Genomic DNA, 15,054 nt, shown 5'->3' with positions numbered 1-15,054 from the left:
GAATCAAAGAACACACCCCCCCCCCCCTCTAATGTATGATTTAGCCACTTAATAGCCACTTGCCAATTTAGGGCCTATTTTTGAAAGTAGTATTTTTGTTTGCAGAACCTACAATATGATTGAAAATCTAGAAAGTAGACAAAAGAATATGCACTTTCAAAAAAATAGAACCTGATTTGGAGTCCAGATGAGCCCGTACTAAGCATTTTAAGTCACAAAATTTGAGATTTGCGAGTTGCAAAAATTTTCAGGTACAGAGATGTCAAACCACCTGCACCAATGTGTAGATCATGAAATTCTACCCCAAAACAAAAAAAAATGCTCGCAAAAAGGAGTCTGTATGGAGGAGATATCGTTGTTTGAAAATCATTGCCGCTGTTATTTTTTCCGAATCGCCGTCGCGCCTCCAAAAATCAAATGGCTCTAGATTTTGCTTTAGATGTCCGATTTGGATGAAACAAAATCTGATCTGGGGGTTTTTGGACCTTCTGAATGTGATGCAAATATTTGATTTGCACCAGCAAGCTTCAATCTTCACCTGCAAAAAATCTCTCCTATGGCCCAATGGCCAAAAAAAATTCAAAAAATAATGCAGATCCGAATAAAATAGCAGAGATGTAGATGAAAATAAAATGCAAATCTTAAAATTAAATGTACAGATCTTAAATGATTATACCAATGCTGCAAATCGATCCTTCAGGTGCCCGTTTGAAAAAAAAAATTGCCTCACAATCGACTTTGGCCTAGGGTAGGCAACTTTATAGCCGATTTTCATTGAATCAGTGTTTCGGATGCAATGGCGAGGTCAAATCTAGCTCTAGACACTCCCAATTTCTATAGTACTCTGGATTCAGGCTGAGGTGCTAAAGCAAGAAGTGGTCTCGAATGGCTATGTGATGAGAAAATCTCCAAGAGCTCTGATACCATGTAAGAATTCAGTATAGCTCTGATACCATGTAATAATTTGGTATAGCTCTGATACCATGTAAGAATTTGCTTAAGGGAAAAATTCACATAGGAACTAAGAACTCAAACACAAGCACAACTATAAACCAAAAATGGATATGATCAATTAATCAAAGTATGTCCTAATACATTGCTATGTTCAGTATATGTGATATGATATTCAAACACATTAGGAGTGCCTATTTATAAAAGCCTCTCAGGAAGCACCTAGAATGTCTCTAGAAAGAACTAGGAGATAAGATAAGCATTGACAACTAAGCACACACCTTATCCAACATTCTAGATGAGTGGATAAGATTGAAAAGGTTGTAGACACCATGTACTTAATTAGTGTGCTAACTCCTGTATTGTAGACACATGTGCATAAAAGGGGTGCAAACTCCTATGTTGTCAACATGACAACTCACAAGAGTATGCATACTCCTAGGTGACTAATAAATAATATGCATTAACCTAAGTAAACTTAAGTAAGTGTAAATAGTGAATACATATCTACACCAACAAGGGACAAGCCCTAACTGATCACTTAGTTGAGGCTCCTTTTTCGCACACACTCGTTACTCTAATTGAATTTCATGATGTTGGAATATTATATATGGAGAACGATGAATCTTGGGAAATGTATTTTGATGGATCTCAATGTAAAATTGATGCTACGACAGATGTGTTATGTGTTCCTCCTTTTAAGAAGCCTATTCCTCTTTCATATAAACTAACATTCTCATGCACAAAAATATCGCAGAGTATAAAGCTCTTATTGTTGGGTTGTGAGCATCTTTATCTCTTCAACGGAATTGAATATCTTTGATGATTCTCAATTGATTGTGCAACAAATAAAAATTTTATATCGAGACAAGAATGATAACATGATGAAATATCAAGAAGTAATGTTGGATCTATTGAAGAGATTCTAATCTTATGATATCTAGTTGGTTGATAAGTAGGAGATAATTTCCACAGCGAGTCAAATTGTGATATTGCTATTAGGATTTAACTATGTGATTTTGAGTCAAACTCATCGACCCATGTTTCATGAGTAGTGATTCAACATGAATCCATCTCTCATGAGAATAAATGGAACACTTAGCACTCATTGGATCTAGGTGATGCTCATAGGGGTGAAGCACCAGGACTTCCCGGAAGGTCACCCATCCCAGTACTACTCCAGCCTGAGCGTGCTTAACTACGGAGTTTCCTCCATGGTTAAATCCAAAGCTTTCAGCCCCATTTGCAAAACCTTAACCAGGTGTTGTGCCTTATGAACCATTCATTAGAAAGCCCCTTAAGCTAATCAGTTGATAAGTATGAGATAATTTCCACAGCAAGTCAAATTGTGATATTGATATCAGGATTTAACTATGTGATTTTGAGTCAAACTCATTGACCCATGTTTCATGAGTAGTGATTCAACATGAATCCATCTCTCATGAGAATAAATGGAACACTTAGCACTTAGACTTTCCGAGGGGTCACCCATCCCAGTACTACTCTAGCCTGAGCATGCTTAACTATAGAGTTTCCTCCATGGTTAAACCCAAAGCTTGCTTCACCACTGTGAGCATCTCCTAGATCCAATGAGTGCTAAGTGTTCCATTTATTCTCATGATAGATGGATTAATATTTTATCACTACTCATGAAACATGGGTCAATGAATTTGACTCAAAATCACATAGTTAAATCCTAATAGCAATATCACAATTTGACTTGTGGAAATTATCTCCTACTTATCAATTGATGAGTTTAAGGGGCTTTCTAATGAATGGTTCATAAGGCGCAACACTTGGTGAAGGTTTTGCAAATGGGGTTGCAAGCTTTGGGTTTAACCGTGGAGGAAACTCTGTAGTTAAGCGTGCTTGAGCTGGAGTAGTATTGGGATAGGTGACCTCCCGAGAAGTCCTAGTGCTTCACCCTTGTGAGCATCACCTAGATCCAATGAGTGCTAAGTGTTCCATTTATTTTCATGAGAGATGGATTCATGTTGAATCACTACTCATGAAACATGGGTCAATGAGTTTGACTCAAAATCACACAGTTAAATCCTGATAGCAATATCACAATTTGACCTGCTATAGAAATTATCTCCTACTTATCAATTGATGAGCTTAAGTGGATTTCTAATGAATGGTTCATAAGGCACAATATTGGGTGAAGGTTTTTCAAATGGGGTTGCAAGCTTTGGGTTTAACCATGGAGGAAACTTTGTAGTTAAGCGCACTCAGGTTGGAATAGTACTAGGATGGGTGACCTCCCAAGAAGTCTTGGTGCTTCACCCCTATGAGAATCACGTAGATCCAATGAGTACTAAGTGTTCCATTTATTCTCATGAGAGATGGATTCATGTTGAAACACTACTCATGAAACATGGGTCAATGAGTTTGACTCAAAATCACATAGTAAAATCTTGATAGCAATATCACAATCTAGTTGGTTCCTTGCAAGGATAATCGACATGAAGATGCTATGGCTAGTGCAACATCTCTTTTATGTCTTAATGATAGTAAAGACTTCTAATTCATTATTCACACTCTCTTGGAACCTACTCTTCCATACAGTAATAGTGTGGCATCTCAATTTTGTAACATGAGCTTTGGTGAGTGGTTTCTAACATTTTCCAAAACTTGAAAGATGGGACTTTTCCTACATATGCTACTCAGAATTCTTAGAATTGTATTCAATCATTCAATACATCATCTTGGCTGACACTTTATATAAATGATCTTATGATGGCCATCTATTAAGATGTCTAAGAAACATTGAAATTCTAGTTTCTTTACAAGAAGCTCATGATGTATTTTGTGGTGGACACTTTAGTGGAAAGATGTTGGTTAAAAAATTATTACAATTGGGACATTAATAGCATATGACGGAACAAGATTCTTACGCTTTTCTCAAGAAATATTTGCAGTGTCAAAAACATGGTAATCTTATGAATGCTCCTATTACTAAACCACGTACTCATTTAGCATGTTGCCCCTTTAGTGTTTGGGGTCTCAATCTCATTGGTATGATATCACATTCTTCTTCACAAGGACACACTTATGCCTTAACATCTATAGATTATTTTACAAAATGGGTTGAAGTCGTTCCTCTTCGATTTACTACAACAAAGGTTTTTTGTGATTTTATGCTTTAGAATATCATTTTTTGATTTGGTATAACAATGGAACCTCTTTCAAAAATAAGAAAGTTAAGAAATTTATGGATGAATATCACATTCATCAGTGATTTTATACTCCTTATTATCCTCGATCTAATGGACAAGTTGAAGCATCTAACAAAGTCATTAAGCAAATCTTATGGAAAACAATAAACACACATAGAAAAGGTTAAAATACACAACTCACATATGCTTTATGGACTTATAGAACTAAAGTTTGTACTGCTATTGGCACATCACCCTATAACCTAGTATATGGTGTAGATGTTATTATGTCGTTGGAACTATAAATTCCTTCTCTTCGAGTCTCTTTCCATGGAATCATTGAAAATGACACTTTTAGAGAATAATGTTTACAAGAATTGCAAATGTTGGATGAACAACGAATCAATGCTTTATAACATTTAAGAGCTTACCATAAATCTCTTCAAAAATGTTGCAATAATAAATTACTTGAGCGCTCCTTTGAGGTGGGTGATCCTGTTCTTTATAAAAATCAACAGAATGTTAATGATCTACCAAACAAAAAGGGAAAATTCAGTCCTAAATAGTTAGGTCCTTTTGTGGTTGCCAAAGTTTATGGCTTTGGTGCATACAATATTGTTGATATGGATGGTGTTCCCCTCAAGGAACCTATTAATATTATGCATCTTTATCATTGTTATGATTATGTTTCTCCTAATAATAGACTAATCATTATGTTTTATTAGTGTGTAATTTTTGGAATCCCAAAATATTAATTTAGAAACATTGATAAAATTCAAAGAAATTTCCTATGGACTAGCTCTGAGGAAAAAAGGAGAATGCCTTTAATTGCTTGGGATCAAGTTTGTAAACCCTACAGTGAAGGGGGATTGGGAACCCAGAAAATCAGAAGTATGAATAAAGCCCTTTTAGCCAAACAGGGGTGGAGAGTTTACCATGACAACAAATAGTGGAGTACCATATGGAAACATAAGTATGTCTTCAATTGTAAATCCCTTCCTAATTTTTTCGCCTCTCCTGATGTTATTCATGCTTCCTCCATATGGGGAGCTGTTTAGGGGACCAAGAAAACTTTAGAAAAAGGATGCTTCTGGAAAATTGGTAATGGGCTAAAGGTGAAATTTTGGGAGGATATATGGCTTAAGGACCATCCCTTGATTGGAGACTTTCATGACAAGGCTTTAGTTGACCGATGCAAGCAGAGATTTGGCTTTCTAGTAAGTCATTATTGGCAAAATGATTCTTGGGTGAATTTAACTAATGTTGATCAAGGTTTCAATAATATTCAACTATCCCTAAATGTTGTCGCTCTTTACCCTTATCTTGAGGATGAGATTATCTGGCATGCTGATCCTAGTGGTCAATTTAAAGTCTCATCTATCTTTGCTTCAAAGGATAAGAGTAATCAACCTTTCTAGTCACATGCTTGGATTAAGGGTCTCATACCCAAAATTAACATATTCTTTTGGATTCTTCTCCAAAACAAAATTCTGACCCTTGACAACTTGCAAAAAAGAGGTATAAATGTGGTTAATAGGTGTACTTCATGCAGAAATGTACTTGAAAATAGAGATCATATGTTTTTGAGTTGCTCTTATACCTAGGAAGTCTGGACTGAGATTTTGAATTGTTGGGGCATGACATGAGTCCATCAAAACAATTGGATCTTTCTTTCAAAAGTTGGAGTTGCCCCTCAAAGGATCCTAATGCTCAATTTCTTTGGAAATTAACCCTCCCTCACCTTTGGTGGGGCATCTAGAAAGAAAGAAATAATAGAATATTCAGAAATAAAGATCTTCAGGATGGGTGCTTGGTTAGAATATCATCAAAGCCCTCAAGGAAAATTTTAAATCCCAGAGGAAGTCTAGTCAAACCTTCCAACCTGATAACCCTTTACAATCTCAAGTATCTAAGTTGAAAATTGATAATCCTAGATTGATCATAAAATGGTTTGTTCCTCCTAATGGATGGATCAAAGGGAACTTTGATGGAGCTGCTAAGGGAAACCCGGGAAGAGCAGGATGTGGAAGTGTTCTTAGAGATCATGTGGGAAATGTTATTGATGCTATAGGAATCCCTATTGGTCACTCAAATAGCCATATTGTTGGAGCTACTGCAGCCCTCTATACCATTAAATTAGCTGTTGATTTGGGGTATTCCAAATTATGGTTGGAAGGTGATTCTCTGAATATTATTAATACCCTAAATAATAAAAATTCTATCTCATGGTCTATAGAGGCTATGGTTATGGAAATCAAAACCTTATTTCAAAAATTTGAAAAAGTGGTCATTTCCCATACATATAGAGAAGCCAACGAGGCCACTGACTGGATAGCCAATCATCCAGTTCAAACAGGGCATAAGGTGAGGTGGCTTGATGAATTAAACAAGCATGTGGATCTTAAAGTGATTATTAATTATGATGCTATTCATTCCAAAGTGGTAAATATTTTCTTGGATTAGAAATTTAATGATTTGCGAGAGTGGCCTTACGACTGTCAGATTACCTTCCCCGAGGAGGTACATTCATGTGAAGATTATGTGCTCTCTGCACATATCATCAAAAAGGCGACCTCGATCTTGAGTTACAAAAAACTGGTCTCATTTCAACCTCTCTGCTATCGATATCTAGGTGTCTCTGGTTTTTTGTTCGCTCTATAAAATGGGGGGTGAACCGAGGAAGCAGGAGCCCAAAAAATGTGATGACTGGAAGGCTAGGCAGGATGTTTGGAAGATTCTCCAGAAAGGGAAGGTGGTCAATTTTTTAGAGTAGTTGCATGGATTCAAACCCCATGTCACCACCACCTTATTCAAATATTGGGTCGATGACAAAGTTACTCTCCATAGAATCACTGTGAAGCTTACTGAGGAATGCATAGCCGTGGTTACTGGGCTCCACATGAAAGGTATTAAATTCTTGAAATAGACCAGTATTTCCAATGCGGCCTACAAAAAATTCTCGAAGACAGATGAGGAGGAGATGCAATTGGAGAAGAATGGAGACTTCTTTGATGTGCAACAGATTAAAGGTATTTGGTGTGATGTGCTTGGTTGTATTCGTTCAAATTCCACTTTGTTTTTCTTAACCATTTTAGGTATAAGGACAGAATTTCCTTCCCTTTCTATTTGCATTTCTCTTTGCTTCAAAGCTTGTATGCCCATAGAAAGAAAGAGTCACAACCCATTTTACATGAAGGTTTGATATTGCTCATAGAGAGTTTTTGTAAAAATAAATCCATTGCTTTGTCTCCCTCCATTGGAAAACATAAGGATTCTTAGTCCAGAAAATGTAAAATTGATGAGAATGTTAAAGAGAAAGATAAGGCAAAACTGAAACCCTCTAGCTCTCGAAGACATATTGTTGAAGAGGATAGTGAGGTAGAGAGTACTAAAGGCTCGGATAAGGATGTCCCAGAGGAAGAGGAAGGGACGGATGTTGGGGAGTTTAGCTCTAACCTAGAAGGTTATTTGAAAATGGAAGGAAAAAATGAGAAAGGGAGAGAGGAAGAAACAACTGAGGATAATTTGGAATAGAGCAAGTCTGATAATGAGGGTACTCAGACTGTGTCTGAGGGAGGTGATAAAGATAAAGATAATTTAATTGATGATCCAACCATTATGAGTGAGGAGGAAAACATGGGGAAGGCTTCCACTCCTGCAAAGGAGACTGAGGGAAAAGATAAGGAGGTCCCTAGTCAACATGACCCTGTGGAGACTGGAGAGGAGGAGTCGTTGGATGGGGAGGAAAAAATTGATAAAGTGGGGTCCCCACCACATGCCACTCTTGAAGACGCGAGTGACTCCCCAGAGAGGGAAACCAAGCTCTCCTTCCTGTATTCTGCCAAACTTAAAGCTGATTCTTTCCTCCAAGTCAATTCTTGGATTTATAATGAAATAATGGGGTTGAAGAAGAAAGTGGAAACCTTGCAACATAACCAGGAGGATGACCGAGCTATCATCAAACACTTAGAGGTGTAAATGGGAGACATCCTAAAAAAACTTAAGGATTATGAGCAGAATCTTAGAATGCTTATCAAGGAAAGTGGAACAAAAATGGAGTAGGTAACTTTAAGCATTTGTGCTGCTGCGACAAGCCTGGGCAAAAGAGAAAATGAAGGAACCATATCTTCAGAGGGTCCTAGCAAGAGGACAAGACAGAGTTCGAGGAAGAAAGCCTTGATTATTGTTGCTTCTTCGACTGCTAACTGCATCCAGGATATGGCTAAGATTAGTAAGGAGGTAGTTTCGATGATCATGGAGCTGCAATAGTTTCTTTGGGTCTTCTTCTCTGGTTGGGTTCCTGTTCAGGTCCTTTTTGTTGGTTGTTACATCTGGTTCCTGTGTTTGGTCCTATTTTTTGGTTTTTAGTTTTAAACTGTATTGGAGGTTCTAGGTCCTTGTAAAACTTGGGTACTTTAACTGGACTATGTAAGTGGTTTCAGGACCCTATAAAACTTAATTTTGGTGTTGCTTCTAATAGGTTTAAGGACTGTTTTCCTAATGGTTGTCTTGCTTTTTCCTTTTTGAGGATGTGAAAGGGTTTCGGGGTCCCTTCAAAACCTATTTTTACTGTAATCTAAAACATTTTTATTTTCTCTACCTATATTATTTTTAGGCAATTAATTGTAACATTAATAATGGAAATAAAAATTTCTCGTATATATCATCGAGAGTTGGTGTACATGGAAGTAATATATATATATATATATATACACTTATCAATATTATATCTTCTTTCTCTTAAATCAAAAACAAAAACTTATTTACATATCATTTCTAAACCTATTTGGCATCCCCTCAGAGAACTATGTCTCTCTCTCTAATGTTGGGGGTGGGGGCATGGATCAATTGCTCTCTTCATGCTCTCACTAGCTAGGTCATGTGAGTGGAGTGTTACTTTGGGATCATGAATATCATGATCACAATGGTATGGTATGAGCAGTAAAGGTTGGCTCCTCATCCATCGCATGATCTCATGGGGGCATCTTCTATCCTCTCTCCTCTATAGTGGCCTCCTCGATTGGTGGCTTCTCTCTCTCGTCTCCTCTCTCCTCTGGCTCAATTATCTCTTCGTCTCTTATCTCAAGTGTTGGATGATCCTCTTACTACAACTCCTCACCCTCTCTCATATCATCGTCCTCCTCTTTGCCAGCTCCTTGCTAATTTCTATAGTGGACTAGGGTCTCCTGTGGGGTAGTCTAGTGGAAAGATGTGTCGCACTCCATATATGATCTAGTACTAGATGTACTCCTTTGTATATCTTACATACAATTCTATTATCATTTTAAAATCCTCTCCATCCTCTGAATCACAGGAGGTGATGTCAGCTACTGTAGGTGGGTGTCTAGCTTCGGCTCTGAATATATCCTTGAGGGTGGGTATATCATGGCACTACTCTCGATACACCATGTTGTAAGCCAAATTGTTTGAGTACTTGGTCATAGTAGTACAACATGATCACATGACTATGTCGTCCCTCTAGGAATCTCCTCTGTGAAAATCTCATCTAATGTGCAGCATCAGGCCACTCCACCATCCAAAGATGTGGTCTCCACACAATCTCATCCCTATGCATGCGATTGATTCTAATTCTCTAATATAGTAAGTTTCCAAATTGCCATAACTCAGCAAGGGGATATGAATACACTCTCTGAAGGCTTTGATCTAGTGCTATAGGAACTCCTATTGGCCTAGTGCATGTAAAATGATCAAACAACCACACATGTAAGAGTGTACATATTGTCAAATTATCTCTCTAATATCTGGTGATTCTACTCACCTCTTAATACATAGTCAATTGGAAGATGGAATGAACAAGTATCCAATAAACATCCTCTAGTGTCACGGTAATCTCTCCATTCAGAAGATGGAATGAACAAGTATCCTCATCCAGTCACTCTATTAGTGCTAAGATCATACCTCAATGGAATCTCAAGTATGGTATATGACCCATCCAATATAGTCCAACATCTTTTAGCAGTCAAATGTCCTCTACACTCATGGTCTTCATGCTATCATATACAAACTACATTGCATGTGACACCCAAATGCTCCTAAAGAGATATTGGCACCTGTATATCACATCAAAATTGTACATTAGTACCATCGTGTGAGTCGATTCTGATCAGTCTGGTAAAGGTCAACATCTGACTCATTAGGGCCAACTTCCCTTGATCATGGTCAACTTCCCTTGACCATAGACTATAATGCAATTAAAGTCATCATTTGCATACCAGTCACCCCATGTGTATTGGACTATTATTCTTTCATCAAAATCCTTCGACCTTGATGCAAGGAAGGATAGGTAAAACAAGGGCCAATGGTGCACCTAGCTCTCCGAACCACCCTGCAAGAGTTAACATAGTAAAAATATAACACATAGAATCAACAACCAAAGGAGGAAGAGAAAACATTTTCATTGATTTTTCAAATATTTAATAGACATGCCCAGCTGTAAGGCCTTTTGGGTTACAGCCAAATACAAAATACATTCATATTCAAAGATCCAGTGGCAAATTTGCACTTCCCAGTTCTACTCTCTAATCCTCTCTTCAAAAATTATCCTAGCTCTAACCCTAAACACTCTATTTATACTAGCCAAAAATGGCTTACAGATCATTCGAGAACATAGAGAACCACAAGTCATATCTCAACAAATATTAAATAAAAATAAACCTAACATTAAATGCTTGAAGAGTCACAAGTCAGCCTGCATCAGCAATTAAATGTCTAGAAATCGATGTTCGAGAAAAATCGTGATATCTCCTAGCTCCGATTGAATTAGAACTCACACTTCAAACTATGGGTAGAAATTTAGGTCCTTTACAACCCCTTTAGTGCACAAAGGCTGATTCACCAAGGAAAAGTGTGCATCTAACCTGAAAGTCAAGCACAGAAAATTGTCGCACAGAACTACCAAAAATTGATACTCTGGGAGAATTTCCATATCTCCCAACTTATAAGGAGTTAGAACTTGCGCCTTGGACTGTAGATAGTGCTCTAGGCCCTCTTCAATACCTAAAGTGTGCAACCTCTCATTCATTATAGAAAATTAGTTACATGGTCTGCAATAGGCACTCGAAAAACATAGTTTCAGCAGAACACAGTTTCAACAGCAAGATAAAAATTGAAAACATGCATGATAGCAGTGGAACCCAGGATGCTCCTACATTAGGAAACTAGGGTTGGAAGAAATGATTCTCCTAAATCATTGAGATGTCACAACCTGAGCTGAATCCAACTCAGATTGAGAAATTCATGAAGCATCTTCCATAGGTCTATTCTTCTACTTCACCAGATATTCATAATAATCTTTTCCTCTTGTGCTCTTACCAATTCTCTGATCCAATATTTGTTCAACTTCTTCAATCTGCTTCTTAGGATAATCCTCTGATACAATAACTTCATCATATAACTCATGATACTTGTATAAATCGGCAACATTGAATATAGGAGATATATCCATGTCATTAGGTAACTCAATTTCATAAGTGTTTCCACCGTTAAACTTCTTCAAGATCTTACAAAGTCCAAGCTCCTTCATCTTCAACTTACTATATGTTCCAACTAAAAATCTTCCTTTCTTCAAATGAACCATCACCTCATCACCAACTTGAAAATCATGATGTCTTCTAGATTGATCAACATTCTCCTTATACTTCTGATTATTTTGTTCTATCCTCAACTTCACTTCCTTATGTAAAGACTCCATAAAATCAGCAAATTCTTCTCCTGCAGCACTTTTCTTTTCTTCACCAGCAATATCTCTCAAATTTGATACTCCTCTAGGCTTCGTTACATTAACAATCTCAAAAGGTGTCTTCCCTGTACTCTTATTCATAGAATTATTATATGCAAATTCAACTTGTGCCAATACCATCTCCCAATTACTTGGCTTATTCTCAACTAAACATCTCAGCAAATTACCCAAGCTTCTATTTACAACCTCTGTATGTCCATCTATCTGTGAATGAAATGTAGAACTAAACTTCAACTCAGTACCCATCTTCTTCCACAAAGTCTTAATAACCAACAAACTTACTATCTCTGACAGAAATAATACTTCTTGGTAATCCATGCAATCTCAAAATCTCTTTAAAGAAAAGTTCAGCAACATGCTCAACATCTGATGTCTTCTTACATGGTATGAAATGAGTCATCCTAGAAAATCTTTCCACAACAACAAATATGGAATCATGTCCCTTTACTATCTTAGGTAATCCAAGAACAAAATCCATACTGATGTCACTCCAAGGTTTCTTAGGAACAGTAATAGGTGTATACAAACCAATATTTTGACTCCTTTTGCAACTTGACAAACTCCACAACTCTTTACAAATTTTTGAACACCTTTCTTTCAGCAAACTCAATGTCTTATCAATTCCAAAATGTCTAGCCAATCCACCTCTGTGCTTTTCCTTAATCAGATTCAACCTCATAGAACTTCTAGGAATACACAATTGAATACCTTTGAACAACATACCTTCTTGAATGAAATACTCATCATACTTATATGATTTGTCAGATTTGGTGCTCTGCACTCTCTCCATGCCTTAGAAAAATCAGGGTCCACATCATACAACTCTTTCATTTCATCAAAACCAAGAACTTCAACCTTCATTTCAGTTAACAAAGAATGTCTTCTACTCAATGCATCAGCAACTCTGTTAGTAACTCCACTTTTATGCTTAATGACAAATTTGAAACTTTGCAAATACTCAACCCACTTCATATGTCTATGATTCAATTTATGTTGACTTCCCAAGTATTGTAAAGCTTTATGATTAGTATACAACACAAACTCCTTAGGAATCAAATAATGTCTCCACTTCTTCAAAGCTTAAACAATAGCATAAAATTATTGATCATACATAGAATACTTCCTTTTAGCATCATTCAACTTTTCACTAAAGAAAGCAACAAGTTTACCTTCTTGACTTAATTCAACTCCTATTGCATTACCACTTACATCACATTCAACTTGAAATACTTTTTTGAAATCAGGCAAATCCATTGCAGGTAATTCAACAACCTTTTGTTTCAAAGTCTCAAAACTCTTATCAAGTCCATGTGTCCACTTGAATTCATTTTTATCTCCCCTCATTGTCTCAGTCATAGCATTACAAATAGAACTAAAATTCTTTATAAACTTTTTGTAAAAACTAGCCAAACCATGAAATGATCTTACCTCACCCACATTCTCAGGTGTAGGTCACTCCAAAATTTCTTTAACCTTCTGAGGATCCATCTTTAATCCATCAATTGAAATCACAAATCTCAGATACACAATCTCCTCTTGCATAAAAGAACACTTTTTTAGATTAATCAGCAACTTTCCCTCTTTCAAATTCTGCAATACTTGTCTAATATGCTCAAAATGTTCTTCCTTAGTCTTACTGAATATCAAAATTTCATCCAAATAAACAATCACAAACTTACCCAAAAATCTTTTCAAAACTTTATTCATCAACTGCATGAAAGTATTACGTGCATTAGTCAAACCCAAAGGCATAACCAACCATTCATACAAATCATCTTTTGTTTTGAAAGCAGTCTTCCATTCATCACCTTCTTTGATTCTGATCTAATGATAGCCACTCTTCAAATCAATCTTGGTAAAATACTTTTCTCCACTCAAACAATCCATTATGTCATCCATCCTTGGCATAGGAAACCTATATTTTATTGTAATTTTGTTAATAGCTCTAGAATCAATACACATTCTCCATTCTTCATTCTTTGTAGTTGCTAATAGAGCAAGTACAGTACATGGACTCAAGCTTTCTCTAATCAAATCTTTTTGCAACAACTCATGCACTTGTCTATTAAGTTCTTCATTCTTTGTAGGTGTCAATCTATTTAGTGCTTTGTTTGGAAAACTAGCTCCAAGAATCAGATCCATACAATGACTTAGACTCCTTAGTGGAGGTAAACCATCAAGAATATCATCAGAAACAATATCTTTATACTCATTCAACAATTCTTCAATTTCTATGGTCACTCTGTCATTACCAACTTTTGTTGCTTGGTTATTACTACCAACACTTGGTCCTCTAGGAACTATAGAAAAACAAACTTGATTCTTCTTTGCTTCCTTTTCAAATTGCTTTCCATTAACCATGCAAACTTTTATTGCAATACAATTGACCTCATTTGGACTTTCAATCAAAGGCAACAATATTTGTTTCCTCCCATTTACCCAAAGAGTATATTGATTCAATCTTCCATCATGCACAGCATATCTATCATTTTGCTAGGGTCTACCCAACAAAATATGACAACAATCCATGGGCATATATTACACAAAACTTCATCAAAGTAATGTCCAATTTTGAACTTCACAATACATTGCTCACTTACCAATATCTTATGCTCATATTAGATCCATGAAAAATGATAAGGGTTGGGATGTTTTAGCCTCTACAACTGCAACTTTGTAACCAGCTCTTCAGATGCCAAATTTGTTCAACTTCCACTATCAATGATCACCTTACAACATTTTCCAACCATCTTACATCTAGTCTTGAAAAGACTTCTTCTAAGGACAAGTTCCTCATCACTTCCCTTATTACATAAGGTTCTTCTTACCATCTGATTTTCTCCAACCTCAGGTCTACTTGGTGAACTCTCAATGTCTCCTTGAGTCACAACATTTCTATTATTCTGCCCACTTTCAAAAGATCTATGCCCTTCTTTGCCACATATGAAACAATTACCATGAAAACTACCTCTAGAATAAGAATTACCTTTTCTTTAGTAAGATCTAGTACCTCCTTAGTATGAACTATCACCTTTCCACTTGGTCTTGTCTTTTTCATCATTCTTCCATTCAAAATTGTCTTTATCATGCACAGAGCTATCAGATTTGCCATCTTCTCCATAAGATCTACCTCTGCCTCTCTGGAATCTACCACCTCTACCTCTTTGTCTTTGTCCATGCTTCTTT

Source organism: Cupressus sempervirens, chromosome 3, assembly GCF_028749045.1.
Source record: "Cupressus sempervirens isolate cs-2001-9-10 chromosome 3, ASM2874904v1, whole genome shotgun sequence".
NCBI classification, from domain to species: Eukaryota; Viridiplantae; Streptophyta; class Pinopsida; order Cupressales; family Cupressaceae; genus Cupressus; species Cupressus sempervirens.
The sequence above is the reverse complement of the archived record's forward strand: the minus strand, read 5'-3'. Positions refer to the sequence as shown.